An 11,315-nucleotide genomic window follows, 5' to 3' on the forward strand; every position below is an offset into this window, starting at 1 on the left:
AAAAGGGAGACATACATCTGTGTGTGTGTGTGTGTGTGTGTGTGTATGTATGTATGTATACTGCCCTAAGTGTATTTATACTGTCATAAAGCTATGAAATGATGCAGAAACCACAGCATAACTTGAGTATTTTTAGCTCCCTTGGCTTTGAGTTACACTACTATTATAACCCATAAAGGGACACTGGGTCTGGGGGTAATTACACACACCTGCAATCCCAGCAGCTCTGAAGGCTGAAGCATGAGGATCATGAGTTCAAAGCCAGCCCCAGCAAAAGTGATGTGCTAAACCACTCAGTGAATCTCTAAATAAAATAGCACATTGTACTGTGGATGTGACTCAGTGGTTGAAATCCCCTGAGTTCAATCCACATCACCCTCCCTACCAAAAGTATAAATTGGGCTGGAGACAATTCACAGTAGTGCTTGCCTAGCATATAACCATGGCCTCGGTTTGAATTCCAATATTGGGAAAAAATAAAAACAACTGAGTAGACTTGAAAGTGAGATTTTTGGGGTGGCGGCGGGGGCGCGCCTGTGGGGAGAGGCGGCGGCTGCGGCTGCGGCTGCGGCTGCGAGTGGGGGGTAGGGGGGGGAAGAACCGGGGAAGGGGGCAGGGCGAGCGGAGAGCAGAGTTCCTGAGACGGCAGCGGCATCTCGGGCGGAGGAGGAGGAGGGCGGGGAAGGAGGATGGAGCAAGCTGGGGGTTGGGGTTGGCGCTAGCCACAGCGGCTGGCCTCGTACTGTGGGAGAAGACTGGCTGCTCCTGGAAGTTGTGGTGTCGGGACCCGGGCAGGTGCCACCACAGCCACCGCCTGGGCGGTGGGGAGGAGGAGGGAGCGGCAGGGTTGGCGGGGTCGGGAGGGAGGGACGGGCAGCGACCGCAGCCTGGGGGACGCGGGAGGATGGAGCAAGTGGAAATCCTGAGGAAATTCATCCAGAGGGTCCAGGCCATGAAGAGTCCGAACCACAATGGGGAGGACAACTTCGCCCGGGACTTCATGCGATTAAGAAGATTATCTACCAAATATAGAACAGAAAAGATTTATCCCACAGCCACTGGAGAAAAAGAAGAAAATGTTAAAAAGAACAGATATAAGGACATACTGCCATTTGATCACAGCCGAGTTAAGTTGACCTTAAAGACTCCTTCTCAAGATTCAGACTATATCAATGCAAATTTTATTAAGGGTGTCTATGGGCCAAAAGCATATGTGGCGACCCAAGGACCTTTAGCAAATACAGTAATCGATTTTTGGAGGATGATATGGGAGTACAACGTTGTAATCATTGTAATGGCCTGTCGAGAATTTGAGATGGGAAGGAAAAAATGTGAGCACTACTGGCCTTTGTGTGGTGAAGACCCTATAACATTTGCAGCATTCAAAATTTCTTGTGAAGATGAACAAGCAAGGACAGACTACTTCATTAGGACACTGTTACTTGAATTTCAAAATTCATTATGTGAACTGGCCAGACCATGATGTTCCTTCATCATTTGATTCTATTCTGGATATGATAAGCTTAATGAGGAAACACCAAGAACCTGAAGATGTTCCTATATGTATTCATTGCAGTGCAGGCTGTGGAAGAACAGGTGCCATTTGTGCCATAGATTATACGTGGAATTTACTAAAAGCTGGGAAAATACCAGAAGAATTTAATGTATTTAATTTAATACAAGAAATGAGAACTCAAAGGCACTCTGCAGTGCAAACAAAGGAGCAATATGAGCTTGTTCATAGAGCTATCGCCCAACTGTTTGAAAAACAGCTACAGTTGTATGAAATTCATGGAACCCAGAAAATTTCTGATGAAGGGAATGAAATTAGCACTGAAAGTTTGGTCAGCTCCATAGATACAGAAAAACAAGATTCTCCTTCTCCAAAACCACCAAGGACTCGAAGTTGCCTTGTAGAAGGGGATGCTAAGGAAGAAATATTGCAACCACCAGAACCTCATCCAGTGCCGCCCATCTTGACACCTTCTCCCCCTTCAGCTTTTCCAACAGTCACTACTGTGTGGCAGGACAATGACAGATACCACCCAAAGCCAGTATTGCACGTGGTTTCTTCAGAACAGCATTCAACAGACCTCAACAGAAACTATAATAAATCAACAGATCCTCCAGGGAAAAATGAATCAACTATTGAACAAATAGATAAAAAATTGGAGTGAAATTTAATTTTTGAGATTAAGAAAGTCCCTCTCCAAGAGGGACCAAAAAGTTTCGATGGGAACGCACTCTTGAATAGGGGACATGCAATTAAAATTAAATCTACTTCATCTTGTATAATTGATAAAATGTCTAAGCCACAGGAAGTAAATTCAGGGGATCTAAAAGTTGATGACATATCCCAGAATTCTTGTGTGGACTGTAGTGCAGCACAGTCAAATAAAGCTCCTATTACTGCACCAGAAGAATCACAGAAGAATTCAGACACATTTCCAAGGCCAGATTGCTTGCCTCTTGATAAAAATGGGCATGTAATGTGGTCATTTCATGGACCTGAAAATGCCACACCTGATTCATCTGAAGGCAAATCCTCAGATATTCACTGTCAAACTATGAAAACTGAGTTTAACACCAATTCCTACAGCACAAGTTGAAACTTTTGTGGATCATCAAAATAGTTCACCTCTATTCAGAGCACCCCTTAGCTTTACTAATCCTCTTCACTCTGAGGACTTGGATTCAGATGAAAGGAACTCTGATGGTGCTGTGACCAAGAATAAAACTAATATTTCAACAGCAAGTGCCACGGTTTCTGCTGCCACTAGTACTGAAAGCATTTCTACTAGGAAAGTATTGCCAATGTCCATTGCTAGACATGATATGGCAGAAACAATACTTTTGGGTGCTGAAAAAGATGGTGATGTTAGTGAAGATTCACCACCGCCCCTATCTGAAAGAACTCCTGAATCTTTTGTATTGGCAAGTGAACATAATATACCTATAAGATCAGAATGGAATGAACTCCAAAGTCAGGAATGGTCTGAACAAATAGAATCTAAAGGCTTGAAAACCTCTGGAAATGGAAAATGTGATCATCCAGCAGGAGATATTCACACAGAGACTTGTACAGAATGTCCATCTACTTCCAGTGAGAAGAAAGATCAAATAGCAGAGAGTCCAACAGAAGCCACAGATATTGGTTTTGGTAATCGCTGTGGAAAACCCAAAGGACCAAGAGATCCACCTTCAGAATGAACATGATTCAAGGAGCTAAAAGACACTTTAAATTTACTGGAAAATCCAAGTGCCACTGAAAGCCAGATTTATAATATTCCATCTTTAAAATGTGGGACTAACAGCAGTGTAGATTGTTACCATGATATTACTTTGCTGGGACCATCTACCTGCCTTAGGAAAAAGTATTAAATATGGTTTATTTTGTAACTTCAAGTATTATTGAATTAATTTCTCTTAACACTGTTACATGCTGCTTGTAGATATGTTAATATAGTAATACTTTTATGATAAATTGAGTTTAAGGACTACTCTTTTGCTGTTTTATCATGTATGCATTATTTTGTATATGTATAGGGAAAGTAGGTATATAATTTGATAAAGTTGCAGTCATAAAATATTATTAACAGAAGATGTAAGAAATTTCTGCATGGTCTAAATCTTTGTGTACCTTATTTGTAAATTATTTGCCCTGAAGTTTTAGAAAATAGTTTTTGAATTTTAAAATTGCTGGATTCATGCAGCCAGCATTGCAGGTTATCAGAGATCAAAGATTGTAATAATAATACATTTTGTAAATTGTAAGCAAAAAGTTATTTTTATATTATATACTGTCTAATCGTCATCCTAATTGTTCTTGTTTTCATCTAGTCATGGAGATTCAGTAAGTGCCTTGGAACAATATTGAATTCTCTTAGCTTGTGTGTGTTACTTTAATATTTGAACTTAACTGGGATTAGAAAACTAATTTATTATATTATTTAACATAATTATAATTTATGTTAAACATAACATAAATATATGTTATGTTTCAGGATATTTGACCTGCCATTAAAAAACAAAACCAATTTTACAGTGCCAAAAAAAAAGAAAGTGAGATTTTTTCCAAATTTCAAAGTCATTAATCTTGTTTTCAATTTTTAGAGTGATAAGTGCAGCAGAAAAAAATTCAACTGAAGATTGTCTTCAAAAAACAATGAGAAATAACACCTGAAGAGTGTCTCTTTGGAATTTTGCTACTCATTTTTCAACATTAAGAATGTATTAGCAGGATGGGGTTGTGGCTCAGTGGTAGAGTGCTCACCTAGCACATGTTAGTCCCTGGGTTCGAGCCTCAGCACAAATAAAAATAAATAAAAGAAATGTATTGTTTCCAATCACAACTAAATAAAGAAATACATAAATAAGTGAAGAATGTGTTAGCTGAATCACATAAAAAGCTAATTGTTTAGGATACAATGTGTACTTTCCCCAAGACCATCATTGTAAAATGCCTCAACACATCTCCATTTCCTGTCATATAACATTAATGCAGAAGAGCTCTTTGAAAATATAAAACATGCTGATACTCCAGATTTATTTTTTTCATTATATTAATATGAATCTTGATTATCTTTTTGTTGTATTTTTAAAGAGACTACATTTTAGGCAATCAAAATCTTTTCCTTCTATGGATTAATTCTTATATTAAAAATAGTTAATTTTCTTCCACATAATTCTCCAGGTTCACCATATCCTTAAATTTCCTTTGTTCCTAAAATATTTCTGAAAATATCAAGGAAGAGGCTTTTCTTGATAAGTTTAATAGAAAAGAAAAGCAAACCTTCTCAGGATTTACTTTTTTCTTTTCTATAATGTATTAAGGACACCACAGTAGATATATATCCTAAATATATTATTTTATGTATAAATATTTAGAATATATATATGTATTGTAAGGGCTCCTAACCAAAGTATGTTTCCAACTATATAATAGTCAGGTATTTACTCATTTAGAGTTTACACCTGGGTTTAAAGATTTAACATATTCTTATATGAAATATCTTTTATAAACAAAAACTACAAATTCTAATAAGAAAGATTTAAATCCCTCCCTGAAATTTTGCTAAAAAAGCCCAAACCCAAACCCAAACCAAAAGCAAAACAAAAAAAAAAATAAGAAAGAAAACACTGCTTAGAAAAATCATCACTCAGATGGAGCACCTGACATTGGAGGAATTCTCCCATTTCCTTCATCTATTGAGATGAAGCAAAACTGGGGTGGGAAAGAGAGGAATCATCCCATGGATCAGTGGTGCCTTGGTTTTCTAATTACTGTTTTCACTCTCAAGAGAAATGGAGGTACTGGTTAATACCCAGAGCCAGAACATCTTAGCTGACTTCCACTACCACCTAACAACCAGATGAGAAATGAATTGAGACATATCCACCATTTAACAAGGGCCTAGAACAGACAACCACACAAAATGCACAGATGCCTGAAATGTATATAAAAAGAGCAGTCATTTGTTGAGTGAGTGAAATCTAATAATTGATTAACCTTTTAGATCTTCCTTGAAAGAAAACTAATTCTTAGCTCTTTTACTAATGATTGACACCCACCCTTTTAATTAAAGGGCAGGAGAAGGAAGGAACTTGGAGAGTTATGGGGAAGAGAATTATCATCTATTTTAACATAAGAAAGTATCCATATAAGGAGAATATTTATATTGCCTAAAACACAAGACCCATATTAACACAGTGGAAATATAAATCAGGAACATCAGTATTTTTTTGTTTCCAAAGAGCTTTTTTTCTGTATTAATGTTTTTCGATCAAAATTAGTTATAAGGAATTTTCACATAAACAGTATCTTTTATACACAGGGCCAATATAAACCTTAAATTTTAGAATGATTTTATATTTATTAATTTAATTCTATCAAGTATAAGAATAATATTAAAAAGAAATTTAAAAATTCCAAGTCTATTCATGGAGGGCAAAAACTCCATTGAACATCATAAAAGAGATAATTAAAAATTATTATAATATTAAAATTCTATAATACGATACAATATAATAATTCAAGAATTTACTAAAACTGAAAAGTATAAATTTTGATAAAGGAAAAGAACAACTCATTTTGTTCTACCTTTCCTTGGAGAACTCTGTGGGGAAGTTGGAGGAGGAGACAGCTGAGAAGATGCCTTTGTATTTTATCATCAGCTGGATTCTTGTGACATTCCAAAGTTCCTTCCTCAGTTAGGGAAGGAATTTTCTTTAAAGCTTCTGGAGAGCCAATGCCTATAAAAAAATAACTTAGGTTATGCATTTTGAAGATAAAAATAAATAGTAATGACTAAATACATTTTTGTGTTAAGATTTACTTTTACAGTCTGATTCATCTTACCTACAATCTAAATGTTCTTTGTGTTACTACTAATGGTACAAACAGATCACCAAAGGCACAAGATACCTGGATTTTTTTCATAAACATGTAGTTTTAGTTGTATGTGTACACAATATCTTTATTTTATTTTCACGTGGTGCTGAGGATTGAACCCATTGCCTCACGCACACCAGGTGAGTGTTCTACCTTTGAACCACAACCCCAGTCCTGAGGTTTTAGTTTTGACTGGTATCTACAAGACTACTACAGATTGTTTTTGATATTTTACTTTGTATTTCAAACCTGAAAGTTGTCACTTTTATTCAACAATGAAGAATAAACATACAATTATAAAACATCTGAATTTAGGATGACAATGTCACAGCCAATTTCAACTCCAGTTGTTTCAGCTTTAGGATGAAAACACATTGTAGTGTGGCTGGAAATGTTAGCTGTGGAGAAGTGGAAATGATGGAGAAAAGCAAAGGGGCAAGGGTTAAGAGGAACTTTCTCAAACAGTGAATGAAAGAGCTGTAGGAATTCTGTGCCCTGATACTTAAACAAGCACATGAAAGAGGAGCAGGAGACACCATGTAAAAACACTGTGTCAGAGAGACAATGACAGAAAACCTCAGCAGAGGGGTAGGCCACTGCAGGATCCAGTAGCATGAGGATTTAAAGTGGCTCAACATTATTTTTCAGAAATAAAGAAGTCAAATTTTACTTTGAAATAAAATTATTTCATTAATTAGAATGGGGGAAAATCTCTCTTATTACCTTTAAGTTACTATTTTATATAACATTGCTTTAAATATATTGTACTAAACATAATAAGATGTCAAGTAATATTTCAAGCACATGTAATTTCATAAATCCAGAATGAGCTAAAATATATTGAGATATTCTGTATAGAAAATGGGAGAGAGCTTCATATGTAGGCACACATGCATTATATAAAATATGGCTAAAAAGCTGTTTTTAGCTAAAAGGAAGACTGATCATCTTCCAAATAAAAATGTCAGCACAGGAGACAGAAGTCAGCCTGCAGGGAATTTAGGAATACACATCTGTTGAGAGCAACAGCAATCAAGACACGTGTAGTTTGATTTTTTCAGATAGGAAGAATGACACAAAATATTTAAAAGAGGACTGATGTCAAGTAAAGGTGTTCTTTTCTCACATTCCCATAAAACTCAACAAGACACTCGCTGGTCAAGAGGAACAGGGCAAGAATAGAGTCCATGAGTGCTCCAACACATTAATAATGTCCAACTCACAGAATGCAGGAACTCCATTACTGCCAAATAAATTTATCTAAACAAACTCTTTGCTATCCATCCCCCTTTTAAAATTAGTTTTATTAGCATTGTTTCCTTCTACCTATATGTAGAAAAAGAGAGCCCATTCATTTCATAAAACTTACTTGTTTTACATTCATATAAAGGGCCTAAGTTAGTAGATAAGTTATTTTTTAACATTTTTTTAGTTTTAGGTGGACACAATATCTTTATTTTATTTATGTGGTGCTCAGGATTGAACCTAGCACCCAAACATGCTAGGTGAGTGCTCTACCCATGAGCCACAACCCCAGCCTTAGATGAGTTATTTTCAAAGGAAAAATTAAAAATGTTTTTTGCTGTTTAACATTTAGGCATTAGATGTATTCTCACTGCTCCCAAGTTTCAGAATCAGTGATTTAATAAAAAGAAGTCACCTTCATGCCTACCATGCACAAGGCCCAGAGTTCCATCCCCAGTACCATAGTAGAATAAAAAAGAAACATAATCACTTCCACACAGATCACATAGCTGAAAATATTGCGACTATATTTCTACAATTCATTGATTATAAGGCAAAACTAGTTGAAAAATCATATATGAACATAAACTCATTACTAGAAAAATTAAGTTACTAAATGTGTAACTTGTACATTTATTTCCTTATTTTGCCAAGACCAAAAAATGTTTTTTAATAATATATTATGTTTAGAAACTGTCTGATTACTGGTAAAAAATAAAGTGTACCTTGATGAGTATTTGTTTAGTTTGGAGATAATAGTCACAAAGAAATTCAAGCATGATAGACAAGTTAGTCCAGATAAACATTTTTTTTAACTAATCTGAAAATCACAGCAAAACATAATACCAAAAAATAAAACAAAGTTGGAATGAACCCAACTACAGGGTGTAAGTATAAAAAAAACCCAAATTTTCAGAAACAATAATAAAACTCACTTTAAAGAAAAGAAAGGGGGGGAAATGAGTTTCATCACTTACCAAAAGGTGAGAGATCCTTGTCAGACACCTTGTTCCTTAAAGTATCAAGGACCACAGTGGGAACCTGCAGTCTGTGGTTGACCTTATGTGGTTGGGGATGTCCCTTCTGCTGTGACTATGTCCTAAGAGCCACTTGTGAGGTCTTGGATACAACAGGATTTTTGTTACCAGGATTCTTAGGCACTGGAAATTGTTTGGTTTGAAATTATTACAAAAAATTTAAAATATTAGTAGCTATGTAGAAGATAATTGTAGAACTATAAGAGTCTTTTCTGATGTCAGAATACTAAAATACCCATCTCTCCCAGCTGTTACTTATAAAGGCCAGAAATTGAGAGGGGGGGCCCTAGTTACAGAAAATGAGAGAGCACTGGCAGGATAAAGGTATTCAATTAAGAAAATTAGTAATCTTGAGGAAGATGACATAGGAAAACACCAAGTAAAAAATAGAAAGGTGTTTGGTTTGTGTCCCCTGAATGGGGTAAAAACTGCAACAGGAAAATCACCAGGAATAATTTTGTAAAATGACATCCAAAACTATTGGACACATCTGAGCTAACTTTTAATTTAATAAATTCTACAAACTATAACCTATTGACTATCAACTTCTTCTATAGAGAATCATATATGTAAGCAAATAATGAACAATTGCTTATGTATTACACTATGCAAAAAATTCCATGGTAGAAAAAAAGGCAAACCAGTTTATTGGGACAATTAATTGTTGTGCATGTAGAATCTTAATATCTAAACAATTCAATGTCATGTTCTTCCCTCATGTAACACACTCAGAAGCTTGGGATAAGGAAAGAAAAGTAACTTTTCCAAGGTCACATTGTTAGTGTTGTAAGCAGGATTTGAAATCAGAGCGCTCTCCCTGAATAGAACAAACTCTTCACCATGACATAAAGGTCCTAACTGTGAATCTTCTAAATTAATCTATTTAACATTTAAATTCTGTACAACATTATTTTTCACACGTTTACATACAAGGCACAAAATTGTTCTAAATGAAAAATGCCTTTGTTTAGTGTGCATTGATTGAGACTAGCCCAAGGAATTCTACATGCTAGTCAAGCGCTCTACCACTGAGCTATATTCTGAGGTCCTTCTTTTTTTAAAATATCTATTTTTTTTAGTTTTAGGTGGACACAATATCTTTATTTTATTTTTATGTGGTGTTGAGGATCGAACCCAGCACCCCGCACCAGGCGAGCATGCTACCACTTGAGCCACATCCCCAGCCCTGAGGTCCTTATTTTTATTTTTAAGGAATGCATCTCTATTTGTTATCCAGACTGGCTCAGAACTCCTGGGCTTATGATCTTCTCCCCTAGTCCTTCTGTGTAGCCAGGACTAACTACACATGTGATCTATCAAGCCTGGCTCACCATTAGGCCAACCTTTTAAAATGCTGAGACCTACACCTCAGGCTAAGTTGTGGCCCACTCGGTGGTAGAATTATTGTTTTAAATAACAGCTGAATATGTGTCTGGGAACATATAGGCTGTGGATATACATGACAGTACAACATCCAGTCCTGTGCCCTCTGACCTGTGAGGCCCCAACCCCTCAGGTTGCACATTGCTTTGTGAGTATTTTGGTAAGAAAACAAGCAATGCAAATTTGAACTGCATCTGCCCATGTGTCCTGTAAATGAGTACTGGCTGCAGTGGAATGAAACCAAACAACATGAGTATGTCCATCGTCTTGTCCTCCATACACTAACTCAGGTGGACACAAAGGCTTCATCAAGGACAGGGGAAATGTTAGTGCACTTGAGAACTAGAAACCTACTTGTCTATACTGGGCCTTATCCTGTCACCATGCACGTCACTGCACAGGAAACAAACACACATGGCAGTCAGAGTCTGCAACCATTTCCAGAAAAACTCATGTGTGTTGGTTGCTGGCTCACACTGCAGAGACATCACGTGAAGACTCTCCTCATCCATCTCCAGCTCCAGATTGGACAGGTACTGCTTCACTTTTAGAACTATCTGCCCATCTTCATAAAGCATTTTGGTGTTGATTAAGGAACTTCAGCATGCCCACATTTTAGGACCACCTGTCTGAGCCACCTCCAGCACTGTTGCATTTTTTCTACCCTGGCTGAGAGACCTGAAGGATGGAAAGGTCCTTATGCAACTCACTTGAGCATGGGGTGATTTTATCTATTTGAAACTTCCAGAAACTATATACGTATTCTACATTTGAAAGGTCACATGCCTCATTCCCTAAGCAAAATATCAAATATATATCATAGGATACACCAAAGTGCATAAATGCATTATTCTACTGTCATGTATGAATAATTAAACAAATTTAAAAGGCTTTCAACAGGAACACCCTCCAGGAGACTTGTGACTTCTTTCAGTCTGGGCCTCAGAATCTTGGCATTGCCTGCCTAGCTCCTCAAAACAAATCAAGAGCTGAATTCTCCAACATTCCTTGAACATAACTAAACTCCACAACTCTGTCCATGCTTTTCAACACTACCTCTGTACACATACATATAAGGAAATGAAATCATCTGTCAAAGATGATTACTATTAACTTAGTATTAGCTTAGTATATATTTTTAACTTTTTTTAGTTGTATTTGGTACAATATCTTTATTTATTTATTTATTTTTATGGGGTGCTGAGGATGGAACCCAGTGCCTCACAGGTGCAAGGCAATTGCTCTACCACTAAGCTACA

At 36.6% G+C, this 11,315-nt stretch overlaps 1 pseudogene; it reads left to right on the top strand.

Annotated features, from left to right (window-relative positions):
• Positions 1 to 877: 877 nt before the first annotated feature.
• Positions 878 to 3,255, top strand: LOC144373765 (tyrosine-protein phosphatase non-receptor type 12 pseudogene; annotated as a pseudogene).
• Positions 3,256 to 11,315: the final 8,060 nt, after the last annotated feature.

The sequence above is a fragment of the Ictidomys tridecemlineatus genome, unplaced genomic scaffold, assembly GCF_052094955.1.
Source record: "Ictidomys tridecemlineatus isolate mIctTri1 unplaced genomic scaffold, mIctTri1.hap1 Scaffold_48, whole genome shotgun sequence".
Taxonomy (NCBI): domain Eukaryota; kingdom Metazoa; phylum Chordata; class Mammalia; order Rodentia; family Sciuridae; genus Ictidomys; species Ictidomys tridecemlineatus.